Below are 22,651 nucleotides of genomic sequence, written 5' to 3' on the forward strand. Positions count from 1 at the left end.
CTTCTTCTTCTTCTTCTTCTTCTTCTTCTTCTTCTTCTTCTTCTTCTTCTTCTTCTTCTTCTTCTTCTTCTTCTTCTTCTTCTTCTTCTTCTAAGATTCCTCAGGAATTCCCCTTTTTAATTCCATTATTCTGTGCCCTGAACTGGAATGAAGACAGTAAAGTCTCAACCTTAAACTCTGGGACCTTCCCTTCAGGCATTTAAAGACTCCCAGCATCGTGGTCTTCTCTTAAAGCTAAACCTGTTTGGCAATTTACTTTCTAATTCTCAGGTGATCTTTGTTGCCTTCCTTTGAACCTCTTCCAATTCATCTGAATATTCTTTAAGGGCAGCCGTAGTACTTAAGTACTGTGCATATGACAAAATTAGGATCTTTGGGGCTGGAAAGCGGTGATATGACTTCTATCCAATTTTAATTAAAAGAAAAAAGAAACATGTACCTCTATAGAGAGGTCTAGAGTGACTCAGAAAAACGGTTTGAAGGGGAAATATAAACGCTGTGTATCTTAGAAGAAAGGTAATGAGTTTTGACTTCAAATAATTTAAGGGTTTGATAAGTCTTAAGAAAGAGTCAGGCAGAAAAAGGAAGTGTTCCCACTTGAGTTTTATGCTGGCTGATTTTACACTGAAAGAGGGAGGGAAATGGAAAGAAACCTCTAGTAACTTTGGAAGAAGATATTTCATTAGAGTAATATTGTAAAGAAGTATGAGAATAAGAATATTCCAAAAGGCCTTTAAACAATGTGCTTAAGAAGCTATTTTTTTCTGAAGGTAGGAAGTTACTATAATTATATTTGTTTCTGTCTCTTACATGATATGAAACATTTTGAAAAGCTATGCTTCAACAAGATTGATTCATAAGCTCAAACCTGTTTAAGTAGCTAAAATGTGTAGGCAGATAGTGAGTAGTCCCAGCCACGGAGCTAAATCTGGGTGTAGTAATTTGGGTACCTAAAAAAACACCATCAGTCTAAACATCTTTATGAAAATATGATCAAAATATGCAATAAATCTTGGATTGTGGCTTATTTAACAAAAGGTAATCTTTCAGACTCCTACATATGGCTGGAAATGCTATGAGAACAGCACTTCATTGAATCACATTTTTACAATATGAATTAATATTAATTCATATTCATATTAGACATTAATATGAATTTATAAAGTACATGTACTGATGGGTGTGCATGTGTTTGCACAGGGATATTTTACGTATGCGGGTTGCAATATTAAATCATATTTTCATAAAAAAAATAAATTGTATTTCATGAAAAGGTCATTACACGTATTAATTTAATTTTGAGGGAAAGGTTGATATTTCCGTCCCAATATAATTTGGAATTATATTCCTCTTTAGGCAGAAACTGATGGCTGGACAAACAAGTTCTCCATGCTTGTCTTACCACTAAGAAAGCAGTTGGGGGGATAAAAGGCCCCCATTTAGCAGATGGAAGACATGTTACTTGTGAGCATTGATGGTGGTGATGATGAACAAGAAGAGGAACAAGAAGAGGAGGAGGGGAGGAGGAAGGGGAGGAGGAAGAGGAAGAGGAAGAAAAGGATGATTCTTGGCAATTCCAGGAGCCAGGTCTCTCCACAACTTCCGATCTTGCACTATTTCCTTGAGTTGTTCTGTGCTCTGGTCAGTGTTCAGCGTTCATTGGTGTCCAGCCACAGTGTTCCTTTTACTGCTAGCTCTTCCCAACGCCATGACTTCCTCCAGTGAATTCCCCTGCATGGCGTGGCCAAAGTAAGTGAGGGGCAGTTTTGTGGTTTTTGTTTACCCTCTTGTGACGCGTCTGGTGTTATCCCCACCAGACTTCTTTGGCTTTGTAATGGAGATGAGCATCGAAGCTGAAAACGATTAACATGTACGTGTGAGGGGGAACCTTTACCTTTTATACATAGATACATACATACATAGAGCCAAATCCTCCCCTTCCTCACCGTCTAAGTCTTCGTCCTCTAGCAAAGCAGGCTCAAACCTCAGAGCCAAATCCTCCTCTTCCTCATTGTCCAAGTCCTTGACCTCTGACAAAGCAGGCTCAAACCTCCGAGCCACAACACATACGCCTGCATAAACGCATGTACAGGTTATGACCACAATGAAGCCCAAAATGTATGTTGCTAAAAGAGAAATGTGTTAACTGGGTTTTGCCCTGTTTTACGACCTTTCTTGCCATGGTTGGTAAGTGAATCACTGCAGCAGCTAAGTCAGTACCATGGTTATTAAGTGAATCTGGCTTCCACATGGATTTTGCTTCTCAGAAGGTCTCAAAAGAGGGGTCACGTGACATTTCAGCCTCCTTAAATACAAGTCAGTTGGCAACCTTCCAAATTCTGATGACCCTGGGGAAACAGCAGTGAGGAAGACGGTTGTAAGTCACTTTGTTTGGTGTTGCCATAACTTTGAACAGTCGCTAAATTCACTGTGGGGAGTCAAAGTCTACTGTTTGTTGTCATTTTGCTACGCAAGCCAAAGGCACAAGAGGCTCCAGGCACTCATCCTTCCGACAGCCTTGTTAACAACAGAGATGAAAGGAAGCCTCCAACGGATCGTTTTAATTGCACAATACGTGGTTATTTGTTTCCAGGGAATCAATATCGTCTCCTAGGAGAAGGCTGATATAATAAGTCTCATTCTGACATTACCCAGCCAAAAATAATAATTCAAGAAGCAGATGCCACATTTGTTGAAAATGTGATGTTTCTGTTTCCAGAGGGAGCATCAGCAATCCTAAAATGCCTGGTGGAAAATCCCAACTTTTCGTGCCTTCACTTACCACTCCCTGATATATAAAGAATATTTTAGGAGTAGATTGGTAGATAATCAAGGAGAGAGAATTGGTGTCAGAGGAAAATGAAAACACAGGAAAGGACAAAGCCATTATTAACGCTAACATGAACTACCAAAATGTCTGTCCCCCCAAAATATGTTCTTTGCAGACTTATCCTGACTCTGGAGTACTACAAGATCCTGCCCTCTTCACAATCTTTCCACCGATGCTCGTTCCTGTTCTCACCCTTAGTATCCTTAGCATCACATCTCTGTGGTACCAACAACTGCACTACAGTTGTGCGATGGCTGTGCCCGTACCAATTCTTCAAGGGACCCATTCTGTATTGCTTGGGCCAATGTTTCTCAACTCTGGCACTTTTCAGAGGAGTGGGCTTCCAACTCCTAGGATTCTCTAGCTGGGAGTCCACGTGTTTTAATGTTGCCTAGGTGGAGAAACCCAGATTTGCCCCACATGCCTGGTATGAGCTCAATATTTCGTTCCAAGCCTTGCCTTCAAAATGGTGAGAAAAATTTTTCTTCTTGGGAGAAAAATGGAAGGAAATCGGATAGACAATGCTGGAAGATAATGAAAAAGAAAGAAGTAAGCTAGCACAGCATAGAACAAAATGGGCTGCAAATTATATTCTTGAAGTGGTGGCATTTTTTTCTTCTTTATTGGCTCTTTCTTACATTGGGAAACTTTATGAAAGTTTAGAAATCGGTCCAGGGTCCAAGGTAGTACAAGTTGCTCTAGTACCTCCTGATTTTGAAGCAAGTATCAACTGGGCTCAGGGGCTTCATCCTGCAGAGGATTCCTTGGTGGCCTCTGAGCTCGGTGCTTTCCTTGCAGACCTTTCACTACCCATGCTAGGTAACATCATCAGCACTAGGTAACACTGGTAATGTGATAACTAATAGTACCTGATAACGTTACACGGGTGGATAATATAACATCTACCAAGAAGCTCAGATAATACCCCCAGTTCTTCTTCTTCTTCTCCTCCTCCTCTTCCCCCTCTACTCCACAAACCCTACTCCCTTCTAGCACTGAAGATGTTCCCTAGTTGGGTCATGAAACATCTACAAGAAAACCACCAAACTCAGAGAGCACCAAGGACCCCACAGTCCTCCTCCTCCCCCATACAAGCCCCCTCCTTCCTGTCGCTGAGGATACTCCCTAGTTGGATCATGAAATATCTGCAAAAAAAAAAAACAACCCCAAGCTCAGAGAGCACCAAGGACCCTTTATTTCCTCCCCGAGCTATAAATAGTCTCCTCCATCAGTATTCATCCTGAGGAATACAAATCTGGCATTCTACCAGCTCAGTCTTATCTTGGCTTCTTCTGCCAAGGAGAAGAAATACGAGGAAGTGCAATTTGCAGGTTCAAATCACCATGAAAATGAAATAGGTTCCGAGACAAACCCCAGATCCACTCCTGACTTGGTCACTTCTGCATCCCCAGAGAAATGAAATCAAGGTGGTCCTTCCTCCCACATTTCTTTCCTTATCAGAAAAGACACATTGAAGCTCGCTGGGCTATTTTTACGTTAATCACCTCCCCATATTGCACTCTAAATGCATGGCTGGGGGTGTTTTTACCACTCTTCCCATTCAAAGTCTGCATACCTTGCAGGAGAAGAAGGGCGATAGAGAGGCCACAAATAATCCCGCTTTGCTCCGTATCCGTCTTGTGAGCTCTTGGCCGGAAGATTATTACTGCCGCCATGTTGCTCCTTTGGCAATTGCTCGGCAAGAAAGTGATACTAGAGACTTCTTGTTTTCTCCGGGTATAAAAGGAAAGCCAGCAGAACTGGCTGCTGAAGAAGCTTCCTGGATGAGAAGCGAAATGTCTTCAAGGAAAAACGAAGTCCAGTTGCCTTTTGAAAAAAATACCTCTGGGATGAACTGAAATGATTCCTAGATCTTCAGGATTGTGTTCAGAAAGAATTCCTCAGGCTCTGCTTGGTATCTCTTTGGGAATTTTGCTGTCCTGATTCCAGGAGAGATTAAACGCCAACTGGAAGAAAGTCCAACTCTGTTCAGTGAGTGAGAGAAATCATGGATCCCTCCAATCTCCCCTTATTAAACTTCTTAAAAGTCTGGCGTGCATCACCTTGGAAGAGTAAAAATTTCTTCCCTTCTATTTCTTCCCTTCCCAATTCTTTCCCCCAAATCAAGCAGCTCTAGACATGGAATATAGGAAGATAAATGCATTGTGCAATGATTGTGGAGTTTAAAACATGATAAAGAAATAACCAAGATGCCTTGAAAAAAGGTAAAGTTGAGAAAATAAATACAACTTCCATTTGTCTCCAGCTTTTAAACTGAAAAACCTGGATGTAAATAACAGACTAACAGAGTTGGAAGGGATCTTGGGGACCTTCTAGTCCAACTCCATTTTGTGATTAGTAAACCACAAGATTTCAATGGAAACTATAACCTTTAAAGATGATTGGGGAAGCTTCTCTACGGAAGCTTCTGGGGTGTTACATAGCAACCGGTGCTCCACCTTCATGGTTTGCATCCAAAAAAATGTAAAGATACAAACAACGCCATCAAATCCCTTGTAAATAAGGTGTAGTCTGTTCCACAACTAATTCCTATTGTTGAAATCCTCCTCAAATTTGGAAGATGTTTTAATTTGTTTACTGCTTATTGGCAAGTCAGGAGGGCCTGTCAAGCTTTCTCTGGCAAAGGCAAGGAAATAGTTGAACTGTTCAGCAGGATTCCCCAAGAGCTGAATTTGCAATTAAAGGGGACTATTTTGAAGCAGAAAATATTTAGCCTTGTACGTTCTTTGTCCCTGGGAATATTAATAATGGGACTACGCTGGCAGGGTGAGCCAAGTAAGACCAGTAGCCTATAACATGCAGCAACTGGTTCTTTGTTTAAACCAGTTTCTATGAACACCAAACCCACCAAAACCATTGAAAACATATAAAGAGGGATGTCTATGGAGATTCTCAGCCATCCAGGCCAAGCTTGTCCCAAAGGTGGAATTTTCCAAAAGGCAACTGGACTTTCTTCATTTTTCCTTGAAGATGTTTTGCTTCTCATCCAAGAAGCTTCTTCAGCTCTGGCTGAATGGTGGGATTCTTGGATGACAAGTGAAACATCTTCAAGGAAAAACAAGGAAGTCCAGTTGCGTTTTAGGGGAAAAACACCTTTGGGATAAAGAGCCATGCAAACCTCAGTACTATAAGCAGTTCCATTTGTCCAGCATTTATCTAGATTTTTTTTAAGGGGGGGGAATAGCATTTTTGAGGTTTTTTGGTAATGTTTATTTTAGTGTCCTGTTATTCAGGAATATTTGCAGTTATTCCAAAAGGATTCAGGCTGCACATAGGTGAGAACAGACTTCCAGAGAAAACTCCTATCTTAAGACTAAACTGGATAGGTAAAATATATATTATGCTCTTCTGTTTTTTGTTTATTTTAATGATAAAGTGCCAATGGAGGGTTAAAAAAAAGCCCAAATATGTGGGTGCATGAAGTTTAATCTTTTCAAAGCAAAGAAGCTGGGAGGAGGGATATTTTTTAACAGAATAGAAGGGAAGGGACCTTAGAGATCTTCTAATCCAACCCCCTGTTCTAGATTAAGACTATATATCATTCTGGACAAATGGGTTATTTATTTATTTATTCATATATTTATTTATTTTTGTCAAGCAATTATAAGATAACAGGTATAAGTATAAACATAGTTATGGATACATGCAATGGATACATATAAGAAAAATAAAAGAAATAAGAAACAATAGGACAGGGACGGTAGGCACATTGGTATGCACGCCCCCTACAGACCTCTTAGGAATGGGGTGAGGTCAATAGGAGACAGTCTAAGGTTAAAGCTTTTGGGGTTTGGGGAAGAAACCAGAGTCAGGTAGAGTATTCCAGACATTGATCACCCTGTTGTTGAAGTCGTATTTCCTGCAATCAAGTTTGGTGCAATTAACTTTGAGTTTGTATCTATTGTTTGCTCTTGTATTGTTATGGTTGAAGCTGAAGTATTCGTTGATAGGTAGGACATTGCAACGTATGATTTTATATGCTATAGTTAGATCGGACCAAAGGAAGCGTAGTTCTAGCTTTTCTAGGTCTAGAATTTCGAGTCTGGTGGCATAAGGTATTCTGCAACGAGTAAAGGAGTGGAGAACTCTTCTTGTGAAATATTTCTGGACTCTCTCAACTCTGTTAATATCAGATACGTAATGTGGGTTCCAGAGTGATGAGCTGTATTCAAGTATTGGTCTAGCAAATGTTTTGTATGCTCTAGTTAATAGTGTGATATTACCAGAGAAAAAGCTACGTAGGATTAGGTTAACAACTCTTAATGCCTTTTTGGCTATGTAGTTACAGTGGGCTCTAGCCCAATCTCTTCTTGAAAACCTCCACTTCTGGAGGCAAGTTGCTCCACAGATTGTTTTCACGGCCAGGAAATTTCTCCTTAATATTCCAGACTGCTTCTCTCCTTGATTAATTTCCACCCACTGTTTTTTGTCCTGCCTTCTGGGGCTTTGGAAAATAGCTTGACCCCACCACCCCTTCTTTGCTGATTGATCAAGTTGTCCTTGGGCTTTCAGTTGTCCTGGGTAATGGATGCCCGTAACCACAAAAATATAAACTGCAGTTAAGGATCCCAATGAAACCCCACACGAGAAATCGCAAACTTGTCACAGTTGAAGGCTTCCAAGAAAATAGAGCTGTGTCAGACTTTTTCCCAAGTTTAGGAATGATTGTTTGTGCTGGCAGGATGCATGTAACCCCATCAGCAATAGAAGGCAAACCGGTCCTTTTGGTAAATAGTCAGCAATTCTCTCATTTCTGGGCCTCTTCAAGCTAATGATGAAGTTTATAAAAGCTGGTCTTCAGACCATGGATTACTGGTTACAGTTTGCTTTGTCATCGTCTTCTCAAGAGCAAGCAAACCTACTTTCTGGCCGACAATGAAGCATAGCCGATGTCAGATTCGTGTATCTGTCATTTCTTCAGTGGAAGAAGAAAAGTGGGGGGGAGAGACTGATAAAGAAATCCTTTCTTGATGTAACCTGAATATATTTAATCTTATATCGAATTTGTATAACCCACACATGATACGAGGGAGGGAGAAAAGCCAGATGGCCAGAACTATCATCTCTGAGAGGCACAGCCAGGAGATGAGAAGATCATAAAAATTCCCCAGTGAGATGTGTCCTGGGAATCTCTGGAAAAGTCCATTCTAAAAAGGAGGTGGGGGGAATTAGGTATGCCCTGGGAAACTGGGGAAAAGATCGTTCCTTACAAAAGGGGTGGGGAGGAATTAACATACTGGCTTTTGTTTCACTAAATACCCATCGAGATAAGGGGAGGGGTTCTAAACTCCCTTATCTATCCCTGTATGCCTGAGAGACCTCAGACGCTGCTTTGAACTCCTAGAGGAATGGTCTCATCTCAATAAAGAATTCCTTTGTGATATGTTTGGATATGTTTTCAGAAGTTCATTCTAGTTGAGTGAATGGGAAAAGTTCTGTAGCCTGACAGCCGATCAAAAGAATAATCTGAGAAAGCTTTCATCCAGATTGTGATCCAATCGGGAATTTTGGTTTATACATTTCTCAGGCACAGGAGACCTGAATCCTGCATTATTTCCTGCATTTTCCTCCTGATACTGGTCCAATTTTCTTCTTTATTCTGATACCATCCAAGAATAACTTCGGGTGTGTAAAATGTGTTACCGTTGTCCCCATAGCCATCATTAAGGAATATTGCTCCATCTAGTAAACAAGTTTAGAAGCCATGGCAGACGTCAACACAACCACTTTGTCTAAAACAGTTCTTCTGAAGAATCTGTTCCTCTCTCATTTATTTTACAGTCTTTATTTTTTAATCGCCTCCATCCATTGACTCTGGGTTGATGGGTCAGACAGCATGTCACCATAAGTAACAACTTCCCGGAACCCACAATACAGCAACAAAAGCTACAAAACTAGATAATTACTACTGTGGCTTATTCTGGACCAAGGTCCAGCTGGGGAAAAGGGTCAAGCAGGGAAAAAACCTTTTGTAATTGGAGGTACTACTAGTAGTAGCTTCCTAGCTTGTTGCCTGGAGGCTTTTAAGAAAAGATTGGACAACCATTTGTCTGAAGCGGCATACAGTCTACTGCTTGAGTGGGAGGTTGGACTAGAAGACTTTCAAGGTCCCTTCCAACTCTGCTATTATGTTATTCTTATTCTGGTTTCTAGCTAAATGGTTGTAGATTTCAAATCAATGTAAAGGTAGTGTTTTCTTTCAGATTCTGCTTCTCTGTGGAGGTTGTGGCCAATTGGTTTCCCCACTTGCAAGAATTGTCTTACCGCACCTCCCATTTCTTCCAGTGCCTTGGTGGTTTTGCTACTTCTCCTCATGAGAACCCATAGAAACTGTTGTGGCCCACGGGCGGTTGAGGGAGCTGGCAGCAGACTCAGACAGTGAGGAGGTTGGGGAGGAAACTGGGCTGGGTCTGGAGGCTGGAAAAGGCTCAGGCGAGGGCTCTGCATCGGAGGCCGGGATGGGGCCAGGGCAGGCTGGCAGTCAGCAGGTGCCTTTGGGTTTGGACAGCAGTGATGCAAGGGAGCTTCTGGAGCCAGTTCCCAACCTGGGTATGCGCAGGGCTACCAGAAGACAAGAACCACTGAGAAAACAGGGTCAACTGAGGAGTAAGGCCACACCTCAGAGATGATTGGCCCCTCCCATAAAGACACAAAAGAGTAGCGAAGGGGATGTGAACTTTTGCAGGAAGCAATTAGTTCATCTGGTCGGTTCAAGCTTTGAAAAGTTCTGTTTGGGACTTCCGGTTTGAGCTTCTTCAGCGACAGACCAAAACCTCGTCTCTGCGAGGCTTCAATCCATGCTCACTGCTGGAGCACCCGAGCCGGCTGGTTTCGGGGCTAGCCACCCCATAGAGGTGGTGAAGAGGGGGGAGACTGCCAGCAGGGTTGAGGAGAGCCGCATCTCTCCTCCCCAGCTGGCCATTTCTCCCTTTCCCAAAGGCGGTTGCAGCGGTGGTCAGAAATGGCCACCACAAAGAAGAACTCAATCGGAAAAGAATGTGCAGGAGAAAGATAAGAAGAGAAAGTTTGGGTTGACGGGAAAAACAGCAAAAGCAACAAATAAGGTACCCTGGAATTGAAACTATTAAAAAACAATAACATTGTTCCCTGAGAAGATTTTTAAGCTGCGAAGGAGAGAGAAAAGGGAAAAGATTTGGTTTCCTCCTTTTCCTATACTGACAGCTAAGAGACTTAAGCAAGAAATTGGAAAAAAATCCACTTTGACATCAATAGGCATTTAATGCTGAAAATAAAAAGTCAAAGGGATAATAAAGATTTCTGGATAATTAAAAGCTTTTGGAAACAGGAAAGGAGAGAGGAAGAATAAAAGGACAGGATCTGGAAGGGAGGAGACTGCCTGGAATTAAAAAAGAACTTACAGCAAAATCTCAACAAGACTTCCAAAAGATACTTTCTAACTGAAATATCGCAACAGAAACCCCAGGAAGAGAAAGTCAAAAAAGAAATAACTCAGGACTATCGGGATTACTTGATGCTTTCTGGATTCTTGGTTATTGTTTTGAATGACTAAAATCAATCGGATGGTGGTTTAAAACTTTAAAATGGCTCCACTTTTAGAAGAACTGAAAATGGAACTTAAAAAGTACAAAGAAGATGCACAAGAAGGGAGAGGTTCTTTTGGCTTTGTATTTCAGTTTTTAGAAATGGAGATTTGGAATTATGAGAAACAACAAGAAATGCCTGCAGAACAAGAAGATTGTGACAAAGAAGAAGGCATCTTTAATGAACAAGTAATCTTAGATGGGGTGGGGAAGGAAAGGGAAAGAGAATGGAAAATTTACGATTGGGAAAAACAACTCCTCCCCAAAATAGAGTGAAAAATAAGTATAAAATCAGAAAGCAACAGAAGAGGGAAATGCAGAAGAGAGAATTAGAACTAGAGAGACAAGGGGATAAAAAGGGAAGGGAGAAGATGAGAGGGAAGAAAGAAAGGAAAAGAAGTTATAAAGGACAGAAGCAAAATATAGAGAAACAAGGCCTATTTAGAGATAATGGGTGAAAACTTAATGGAAAAGGGATTCTGCAAAGGTACATAAGATAGTATGGTTATATTAGAAGCAGAAATATTTTAGAAAATATGAAAATGTATGATTAAAATGTCTGATAAAATAGCTATCGTAATTCAGTGGAATGCTTGTCAATAAATAAATGTGACAAAAGGTATATTTAATGATTTATAAAACATATGTGGAACGTCTCTGGAGTTTTTTCCCCCTCCTTTGCTGGTACTTTGCTTATGTGGAGTGACCATTCAAAGTTACAATGGCACTGAAAAAAGTGACTTATGACCATTTTTCACACTTACGACTCTTGCAGCATCCCCACAATCATGAGAGGCCAGGCGAGGAGATACGTGCCTCGATGTGAGTGATATTGAGTTGGCCATGCCCAGCCAGTCACATGACCATCAAACCACGCCCACCAATTAAGCCACACCCACAGAACCGGTTGTTAAAAAAATTGAATCCCACCCCTGGCCGCATCCCAAGCGCGATAAGGTGGGTGTTTATCAACATTCCCCTGAAAGACTGTATGTGAAGCCTTGTGAATGAACATAATTCACAGCCGTGGAATAAAAGAGGTTTTGCCGGGACAGAGATTGTGTTTTATGCTTGCTAAGGAAGCCTTGGTCGGAACCAGGACTTTTGTAAACAACCGGGCCATGCACATGAAGTAAAATAATGGGGTACGGAAGTGAAGGAGCAGCAAACACTACATTCGCTTCTGTATTGTGTGGAAGCAATAAAAATGTACGTTGGTTTTTTGGGGGGTGAGAAATTTGCAACAAACGTCCACCATTTAAAGATTCCACCCATGAATCTAAATGTTATGGATGAACAGAATTATTGCATCTTGTGGCACTTTGTGTGAAAGACTCTTTTCTATCTCCTTTTTACATTTCTCTCTCGCTTCTTTCTTTTGCCCCTTTTTCCTGTCCTATTTCCACTCCTTCATTTTCAGCTCCCCAATTTCATTTTTTTAATTTCACGCAGAAGGAGCTGATGTTATCGTTGCTCATGAAGGGTTCTGTTTTTTCCTCCTCCTCCAGAGCAAAATATCGCAAAGAAAAAGTGGCATTCCATGACACAACTCCAACCCAGATCCCCCAGAATGGCTGTAGCTGTCATTCTACGCTCCATACATCGCAAAGGGTTTGTTGCTGTTGGCTGCAACACACAGGCTGACAGTGAATAGGAAAGCAATTGTTCTTTGATTGCAGAAATGTGCATCTATTGTCTGGCATTCAGTTGCAGCAAACAACTCTAATTCCTTTTGTGGGTTTTGTGTGTGTGTGTGTGTGTGTGTGTGTGTGTGTGTGTGTATTATTTTGACAGGCTGGCCAAAGACCCTTTCAATAATTTTATGTGGACTTTCAGTCATGATGTCTGTTTTATTCCATTTTACTTCCACGGCTAATTTTGATGATGCCACGAAGTGCTGACAAACAAACGGAGAGGCCCATTTTCTCTAGCAATTATGCCTTCACACTCTTAAACCCGGATTCTTTAAACGTCAGCATGTTTGAAAGTAAGATAAGAAATGTTCCGTTTTACAAAATAATGCTAAAGACGCTCTCAAATTCAGCTCAGCTACTGGACTCCATGGACCTGGAATATCCAAGCAATTTTCATAACAGGGAAAGTTGTTTTTCGATGCTTTTTTTTTCTTGGATATTTTTTTTTGTATTTTTTATGAATAATTTTTATTATAAAGATGTTACAACTGCAAAAATGAGAAAGAAGAAACAGGAAGATTATAAAAGAGTAAAAGAAAAATTGTATAACATTTTTTAAATTTCCTTGTCTTACTATCAGCCTTAGAATTCCCACATGGTTCCTCTCTAAATATTAACCTGGGCTGACCCTGCTTAGCTTCCAAGATCAGCCAAGATCAATCTCACTTCAGTTTTTTTTTAAAAAAAACAGATTCACAGAATGAGACCTACCTTTAAAATCAGCTTAAAATAGTACTAACATCTCTTTATAGACCAGTGCATAGTTTAATTAATGTGAAACAATTGCCTTATTATTTCCTTTAAGCAATATAAAACTATGCACCTACATCAGTGCACACCTCAATCCAAATGTGATTCAGTCAGCCATAAATTAATGTAGATGTATTGTTGATAGATGATACCAGAGAAATTATCCAAACATATAAAGGTATTTTAAACTGATACTGGAAATGTGAAAAAACATAAGGGAACATTTTATCATGCATGGTGGGACTTGTATAAGGAAGCTGAGAAATTTTGGAGGCAAATTCATACAAGGAAGCAAAGGGTTTTAAAGGTAAATAGAATATTGTGATGGAACCAGAATTCTTTTTATGGACAATGAACTAGAAAAGATCGATTTTGTGGGTAGAAAAAACAGCAAGACTGTTGGGTGCACAACAATTTAAGAACAACAAAATTCCCATAATAGATGAGTAGGTTGTTGTAAAAATGTCAGGATTTGCTGAGATGGCAAAACTTTTCAAAAAGACTGGGGAATTCTGGGAAATGAAGTACACACAACTTCAAATTATCAAGTTTAAAGAACCATTGATTTTAGACGAAGAAGGGGGTCACCCATTTCTCTCTCAGTGTCTTTCGAACTGAGATTGATTCCTGAGGTCAACACAGATGCATCCATGGTTTGGTTTGTTTTTTTCCACAGCAAAATTGTTCATGGGGTATGTTGTATATAGACATTTGCATACTCGTAATACTACATTCCGATTGGACAACCACTGCCACCTAGCGATTGGTGGTTAACAGGTTATGATTGGCCGCCTAAACGGTGGGAGGTTTAAAATGATGCCATTGGTTGCGAGCCGTGAGCAGCCGCTATAAAAGAGGCTGCCGCGGCTCAAGTTTAGTTGAATTTACTGAGAGTAAATTAAGGGCTGATTTCAACTCCGGTCTCAAGCCTATTTTGTTCTGGCGATAGAAAAGGGCATTGTCAAAACAGATCAAGATGACAAGATCAAGTCATGATCAAAGCATGTGATATACAGAAGTGAAGGGTCCTTGGACCTCTCTGAGCTTGGTGGTTTTCTTGCAGATGGTTCATTACCCAGACTAGGTTATCTCATCACTGCTAGTGTGATTTGGGTAATGAAACGTCTGCAAGAAAACCACCAAGCTCAGAGAGCACCAAGGACCAGAGGTTGGATTCCGCCAGTTCTGACTGGTTCTGGAGAACCGGTAGTGTTATGTACTTGTTTTGCATACTTGTAATACTGCATTCCTATTGGACAGATACTGCCACCTAGCGATTGGTAGATAACAACAAGTTCTGATTGGCCACCTAAGCTGCGGAAGTTTTAAATAAATGCCATTGGTTGCGAGCCGCAAGCAGCCACTATAAAAAGGGCTGCTGCAGCTCGATTTTAGTTGAAGTTACTAACAGTTAATAAAGAGCTGGATTCAGCTCCGGTCTCGAGTCTGCTTTGTTCTGCCGATAGAACAGGTAGCGTAAGTTTTGAGTAGTTCAGAGAATCGGCCAACCCCATCTATGCTCTGCCTCCCATTGAGTCCCAGCTGATCGGCTGGGTCTTCTTTAGTTGCCCTGCACAGGAGAACAGAGCTGGAAAGCAGGTTAGCGGGGTGGGAAGGGAAGAAGGATTTTGCAGTATATCCTTCCCCTGTCACACTCCCCAAGCCATGTCCACAGAACAGGCAGTAAAATAAATTGAATCCCACCACTGCCAAAGACACCCCATTTCAACCCTGAGCTACAAAATTATCTCTTTTTTTGGTACGCAGATGTGATTTGCCACTGCTACCTTTCAGAATTTTCCCTCCCCCACGTCTCTTAGTTTAGCCTACAGGTTTGGTGGTCTCCCTTGCAAGTACTAACCAGGTTTGACACTACTTAGCTTTTTAAAGATTTGCCAAGGTCAGCAGGATTACTTCTTGTGGCCTTGTTGTCTGAGAGTACAGTATTTTTAGCAGGCAAACCATTATTCTGTGCTGCAGAAACCAATTTTATATCCCTCAATGCCAATCAGAATCTTATTGCTGGAGTTGCCTGGCCATAAATGTTCCTTCTGTATGATGATGACGATGATAATGATGATGATGATCATCATAATAATATGTCCTTAAATATAAGAGCTCTCTCTATTTCAAAGAATACATTTCTCTGGCTGGCAATTGGATTTTACTGAGAGTAATCAAAGAAAGTGTGTTTTCTAAATTGGATAAAGGCTCTCTTTGTATATGATGTTTACTGGTGGGTTTGTTAACCACAGCTGATTGAATAAACTGCAATTTCCCTGATTTACTCATTGCATTAAGTCCAGAACCATGCTCCCTAAATTAAAATAACTGGCTTCACACAACATGGTCAGCTATAACCAAGCGATATTACAGCTTATTGTAATGGATAAACACAATCAGTGATAGATGGGATTGCCCTGGCTCACAATCTGGGGGGAAAGGAAGAGAAATAAAGAGAAAAGGTGAAACTTTTGATCTGTAAATGTGGCCCTCCAAGGGCCACATGACAAGTCTGCTGAATAATTGAAAGATGTTCCAGGGAAGAAACAACAACTCACCCGTATTGCACAATAATAAAATAAACTTAGAAACAACGGCAAAAGAAAAAAATGCATGGACAATAAAGTGGCAGTAGAGAATACAGAGACCTTTGCCAAGCAAAATAATACCGTTCAAGTTTAATTATGATTTGTCACACAGCCAGCCTGACGTTCAGATTAGATTTGGCCTTTTTAGCCACCTATCAAGTCCTTCCCAAGGATCTGGGCTGGGCAGAAATGATTGCTTGATGGTATTAAAAAATATTGTTGCCGGATGTAAGCCATTCTGAGTAAAACTGCCTTTTTACTTGACTGAAAGTGAATTTGTCAATTCTGATGGTGTTCAAGTTTTGCTGCAGATGTTTTGGGATTACAATCGGTGGTGGGATTCAAAAAATTTTTACTACTGGTTCTGTGGGCGTGGCCTGGTGGGCGTGGCAGGGGAAGGTTACTACAAAATCCCCCTTCCCTCCCCACTCCACTAACCTGCTTTCCTGCTCCGTTCTCCTGTGCAGGGCAACCAAAGGAGGCCCAGATGATCAGCTGGGACTCAACGGGAGGCAGAGAATAGATGGGGTTGGCGGGGCCAGTCAGAGGTGGGATTGGCCGGTTCTTCGAACGACTCAAAATTTCCGCTACTGGTTCTCCAGAACTGGTCAGAACTGGCTGAATCCCACCTCTGATTGCAACCAAGGTGCCTATGACTCTTGGTGCCATTTTTGCTTTCTTCTGCCACAGTCGTTCTATTTCCATTTTTATTTTGCGATTTTCTTTCATTCTTTCTCTTCTTTTCTGCTGTCTCCAGGTACTGCCACATCTATTAACCAGACTTTTTTTGCCCTTCTTATTGACAGCTGTTACATCTGACGAGACAGTATTATTATTATCTTTATTATTATTATTCCAAATACATATCACAGTCTAATCAGTTAAATGCTGATCCTAGTGATTCATCCTGGCCTAAGAATCATGGAAGCCTCATCGTAAAATCTTTGCTGCCCCAGAAAAATCAGTGCTGTAGTATCAAGTCTAGTCAATCTAACATGTCTTAATATTTGTGAATTATATCCCCAAGAGAGCCAATTATAATTGATACAACAATTGATTTTTTTCCCTTTCCATAATCTTTCAACCTCTGTTTGTAAATCATAATATTGTGGTGTTTTGTTCAGCTATTTTTGATGAATTCAACTGTCTCCAGGTATTGCCTCATCAATAAACATCACCTGCTTTTTCATAACAGCGACAGTTGGGTGCATTTTCTAAATTCGAATTTTGAAAACCCTTTCATTTTGCAAAGCTATTTCAAGCAAACAATAAAGCTTGAAGCCCCTCCTCCTCCTCTTCCTCTTCCACCTCTTCTTCTACCTCTTCTTCCTTCTTTTACTCTCTTCCTCCTCCTCCTCCTCTTCTTCCACCTCTTCCTCTTCCTCCTCCTCCTCCCTCTTGATGCATGTTATGGTAAGCCAACTTGCATTTTTTTAAAAAAACTCAGAATGCTTGCTCACATGGTTGTTTCATAGAAACTCTGAAGTCCTATAAATTCAAGTCCCTTCCTACAATACAGGTGAGATGCCTGATCATCTTTTGGGAAGAGCCAGAAAATTCAAATCACCACAACTGTTCAAACTGCCTGAATTAAGTCTTAACTCCTTGGCCATCATGTTTTTTTAAAAAATATTTTTATTGACGGTTTTTACATGAGTGAGTTATAAACCTGAAAACATGAAGGAAAATTAAGAAAAAGATCAAAGTAGGAGAATTAAAAGAAAATCAAAGAAGTGACTCCTGATCTTCTTCACAGCCGTTATAAACAAGCTTATAATACCTCTTTAGTTCCACTAAGATTACACCATGTCCTTCCCCTCTGTCTTGCATTCAACCCCTTTGAATCAGCCTATCCAGAAAGTGTCATTTCCTTTTGTTTTTCTTGTTGTCAGCAAAAAGTCCATAAAAGCTTCGTCCTTGTCCATTATTTGGCAGCCTCTATTTCTTGGGCCAAGGACAGCCAGAGAGATGATGCCCTTGAACAAGACCTCTGTCCTTCCCGTACGAGCGTCATCGCCCTGTTGCCCCCAGAAAGCTACCCTGTCTCTCTGCTTCCAAGATGGAAGAAGACAAGGTCACCCTGGGGGTTGCTGTAGATGCTGGATGTGATGTGCCTCCCCTTCCTCTTTTTGAGCCAGAGGAAAATAATTTGAGTACATTGGTAACATTTGCTAGAGGGAGGGAGGGAGGGAGGGAGGGAGGAAGGAAGGAAGGAAGGAAGGAAGGAAGGAAGGAAGGAAGGAAGGAAGGAAGGAAGGAAGGAAGGAAGGAAGGAAGGAAGGAGTATGGGGGAAGATGGAAGGAAGGAAGAAGAAGTAATGGAGAAGGAGGGAAGGAAGGACAAGGAATGAGGTCAAGGAAGGAGAAAGGAGTGTTGAGGAAGGGGAAAGAAGGAAGGAAGGAAGAATGGAAGGAAGAAAGTAGGATGGGGGAAGATGGAAGGAGTAGGAAGATGGAAGGAAGGAGAAAAAACGGGAAGGAGGGAAGAAAGGACAAGGAAGGAGAGGTCAAGGAAGGAGAAAGGAGTAGGAGAAAAAGGGAAGGAAGGAAGGATGGAAGGAACGAAGGAAGGGAGGGAGGGAGGGAAAAGTATTGGGGAAGGGAGAAGGGAAGGAAGGAGTATGGGGATGGAGGGAAGGAAGGAAAAAGAAGGAAGGTCAAAGAAGGAGGTCAAGAAATGAAGGAAGGAAAATGAAGGAAAGGAGGGAGGGAGGGAGGGAGGGAGGGAGGGAGGGAGGGAGGGAAAGGGAAAGGTTTAGGAAGGAAGGGATGATGGGAAGGGTCATCCTTTGGTTTCCATAATGATACCCGATAGTCACTTTCTTAAAAATGAACTATAATACCTCTGAAGGTTGAAGGCACTTGTTTGTTCCCCCCACCCCATCTTATTCCAGCTGATTATGGGATGGCAACAACACGCCCCCCTCTTGCCTTATGCACCAGCATAACGATCAGTAGAGAGTTCCTGTAACAATGAACATCTCGCCTCTGGTTCTACAGCTGATCCGTGGGAGCAGCTGTTCATTGTTTGGCGTCTTGCAAGGCAACGGAGTTGATCACTTAAATAGACAATAAAACTGATGGGGGGATTATGGCAATGTTGAAAAGCAGCCTTGTTCCCTCTCTTAAAAAGGAAAAAAAAAAAGAACATGGGTATTTTTCTGGGGAAATCAGCTACTTTCTAATTCAAAGTTGTCACAAAAGTAACAGCATCCCATTCTTTCTTTCTTTCTTTCCTTCTTCCCTCCTTTCCCTCTTTCCAATTCCTTCCTTCCAACTTTCTTTCTCTTACCTTCTTTCTCTTTCCTTCCTTCCATCTTTCTTCATTCCCCACTTTCCTTCCAACTTTCTCTCATCTCCCTTCCTTCCTTCCTTCCTTCCTTCCTATTCTAGCAAGGGGCAAGAACTATGAACCTTCTAGGCCTGGCATGCAGCTAATTTTGGGTGATAAAAAAGAGATGTGGATTCTTTTCCATGTTGCCACAAAACATATGACTAAATTGTGTCCATAGTTGACAGATATTATGCTCCTCAACCATTTAAGGAGAGGTAGCATGAGTTCTCTGAGGATGGATTCAGAAATAGAAGGTGCCACTCAATATTTTTATAAAGTTGAGTGTTGTGCTTGCAATGAATAGTAATATATACTTGAGCTGGTGCCCTACTATAGCTGGTTGAGCTAATAAAGGAGCCTATTGGAGATGGAGGCTCAGAATTTGATTAAATCTCTCTGAGACACCATCAGTCCTGCCGGGAAATTATTATTTTAGCCAAGGGAGAAGTCAGGCTCAATCAAATCCTGAGGCTCACCTCATGCATAAGAAGCTGGACTTGTCTGGCTTTTGTGCCCCTCCTAACCTTTGGTCCTGCAGGAGCTAAATCAATGGAGCACATGAAACCAAATGCAAACAAACTGCATGGTGGGTTGGAGAGGGAGAAAGTGGGGTTTTCTTTTGAACTTCTAGGCATGTGGTGGCACCACGGAAGAGATGAAAGACGGTTTTTTGTTTGGGGGCGATAAAAGCTTGACAGGCAACAGAAAGTCTTGGGATATATCGTCCCCAATTCCATATTCCCGCTTTCCTCAGAAATGGGTGCAATTGCCATGCCAGATGAATCCTGATGGTGATTCTGTGGCCACAACCCCTCTTTGAGCAAAACCTGGAGGATTCTTTAAGTCTAGATCAGCTCTGTCTGGGAGAGGGCAGCCATATCTAGAACTTAATTAAGAAAATTCCCACACTAGAAGAACCAGGAACATTCTACGTTATTCTGAGCCTGCATCTCTCCATCCAAACCACAGCAGCCTCTAAGCAGTGAGAGAAGACAATTGGTTGACCAGAGCTGAGGGGCAGAGTTGTAGGGTAGGGTAGAGAGAGAGAGAGAATAAGAACAAATGAATTTTGGGTGATGTATCTGCCTGTCCATGAAAATGGTGGTTGTGTGACAATGTTCTTTCAATGAAATTCTGTCCAGTCAATACATAATTCAAGACCCAATGAGCAACAGGACATAAATAAATATAGCTGCACAAGGGATCAGCTCATAGCATTTGTGTCCACTTCATATTTCTGGAACTGCTAGTTGTAAAACATTAAAAATTCACACTGTGGTTGAGCAACCTTCCTTACCTTCATTTTTAAAAGTCAGCATCCATTTCTGGGTTAATATTATAAAGATGCTGCTTTTACTCATGAGAGGATGGTCAATGAAAATTATAAATTCTCCAGGAAGGGTTATTTTTTAAAAAAAAATGGTGGGCTTTTTTTTCTTAAGCTGATAATATGTCCTTGAATAGATTTTCACACTGCAGTTCTTTCCTGAGCCATTTCATTAACATTTCTGCTACAGGATGAATTTTCCCCATGCCATAAGACTAGCACTGCAAAAAGTGGAACTAATTGCATATACGAGTCTGAGGTGCAGTGAATGAAAAAAGCATTTGTTTATTTCCCCTGTCTGAGCCTGAGAATTGCACTTTCATTTGGAGTAAATGCTTGCTACGTATGAGAAATATTTTCTGAATACAGGAAACAAAACTGAGTTAACAAACCAACAAATCACTAACAGAAATAACCCAGTTAGAACAGACCCAACTGTACTTCTACTCTGCAATTCCTTAAAGGTAGCTTGAAGACAGTTCATGTCCGTCTTCACTTCTACCAAACCTTGAAATGCTGAGAACACCAAAAACTAATCAATGTTCCTTCCAAATCATCAGAGGGAGAATGTAAAAACTGACATTCCATCCCTGGTCCCTTCAACCTTGTTTTGATTTTCTGTTCTCAATATCATTTCCCCCAAGGGGTTGTTACAAAGTTGAGTGTCAAACTGCCACCGTGCTTTCTGCTTTGTTGAACACCTGGGAAATAATAAGTAGAGGAGTGCTTGGAGGGAGGAAAAAGCTGTGTTGAGCCCAAAAATTCATAGGGACAAGGAGCCAAACCGGACCACCTTCTGAACTTCTGTGTTTCAAAACGAAGGTAATTTAAAGTGCAACTTGAGATCCCTCTCAGCCAGCCAACTGCAAGCTTCCCATTATGAGAAGAGACCTGCATCTGAACCAGATCATAAGGAGGTTACACAGTTTCCACCCCTGAAGTACATGAAATAATTGGGTTTGTTGACTGGAAGACATACAACCTGGCTTGTTGCAGAGAAGAGCAACAATTATGATGAGGAAGCCTGGAGGTTAAAGCTTGTGAAGAACAATTGCAAGAATTGGGGGTATGCCTAGTTTAATGAAGTACTAAGGGAGACTTGATAGAAGTCTTCCAATATTTGAGGGGGTCAAGTTATTCTCCAAAGCCCCTGAAGAGGCAGGATATGAAGAAATGGATGGAAACTCATCAAGGAGACAACCAACTTACCTTATTTCCACCTCTGTTATTTCTGTCATTGACTCCTGGCAACCACCAAAACAAGTTCCTGCAACTCTATCACATCCATTCCCTTCCCGTCTTGATGTTCAGTGATGGAGTGGTTACCTTCCACCTTTCTGTGTACGAGAATCTCCTTGCATCGACAAACATGCAAAGTCTGTCCTTCCCCTGACAGTTGACTTGGTCTTCTTCTAGCTTCTTTGGTGCATGATTGTATTGGGCCCTAGGAGAACAGGGAATAGCTTCCCTTAGGTGCCTTCAAGAATTCCACTTGAGGGAAAAGCACCATGTGTTCTTTCTGTGCATTGTTGTGGCCTTCCACAACCTATCCATCATGTATACTATTGCCAAGTATCACAGATATACTTGGACCAGAGATTTATATAATCTTCTGGCTTAGAGTGCTTGTAAAGCACTCTAAGTAAAGTCAGAGCAGATCCTTTAAGAAATACTTCTATATCACGAAATAAGTGAAGTATTGCACATTTCCAGAAGATCCCTTTGGCAAGAATCTAAAATTACCTTCCTTCCACTGCTGAGCTAAAATCTGGAGTTTTGAAGGAATGAAGCCAAAAGGACAGCTCCACTGAAGAAAAAGATGCTGTCCGATATTTCCAGGTTGAAGAAGAAGAGATGTTCTAAAGCTTGAAAATATTTATATGCTAATACTTATAATATGCTTCAGATTGAATTTAGATTATAAATGCTTAACTGGTTTAATTCAGTTAATCGAGCTGATACATTTACACAGATTTGCCTCTGAATGAGTATGATATGTTTGCAGCCATCATTTTTGTGCGTTACATTTAAATGGCACATACACTCTATAACCCACGGATCCTGTAGAAAAAAGTCATTCCCACCAAATGAAAGAGCAAAATGAAAGAATTCTTCTTTTAGGATTCTGCTGGATTCCCTCAATTAAATAGTTAATAGGATTATTCAGCGAGTCATCTCTCAGAAGGACATTCCACCAAATCTGGGCAGTTTTCTTGCCCGCTTACCTGGCCAACTGGTTCTAAACTTGGAAGATAAACAAGGTTAAGTCTAGTTGGTGCATGGATAAGCAAGAGGCAGTGCCCTCCAAGGTGGGTGACCAGATCATGAACCCATAAAACAACCCAACAGAAAGAAGTGTCAAATCATTTCTGTATTGTTGTCATGAGAACTGCCTAGAGATGTCCATGTTGTCACCAGGAGTTAAGCTCAACTGAAGGAAGGGCATCCATACATTTTTAAGAAGACAATCAGATCTTAGCCTCTCTCAGTGTCTCTCTCTCTCTCCATCCCTCTCCCTCTCCCCCTCCCCCTTTCTCTCTCC

The sequence above is a fragment of the Pseudonaja textilis genome, chromosome 5, assembly GCF_049901715.1.
Source record: "Pseudonaja textilis isolate UNSWEBS1 chromosome 5, rPseTex1.2, whole genome shotgun sequence".
NCBI lineage: Eukaryota > Metazoa > Chordata > Lepidosauria > Squamata > Elapidae > Pseudonaja > Pseudonaja textilis.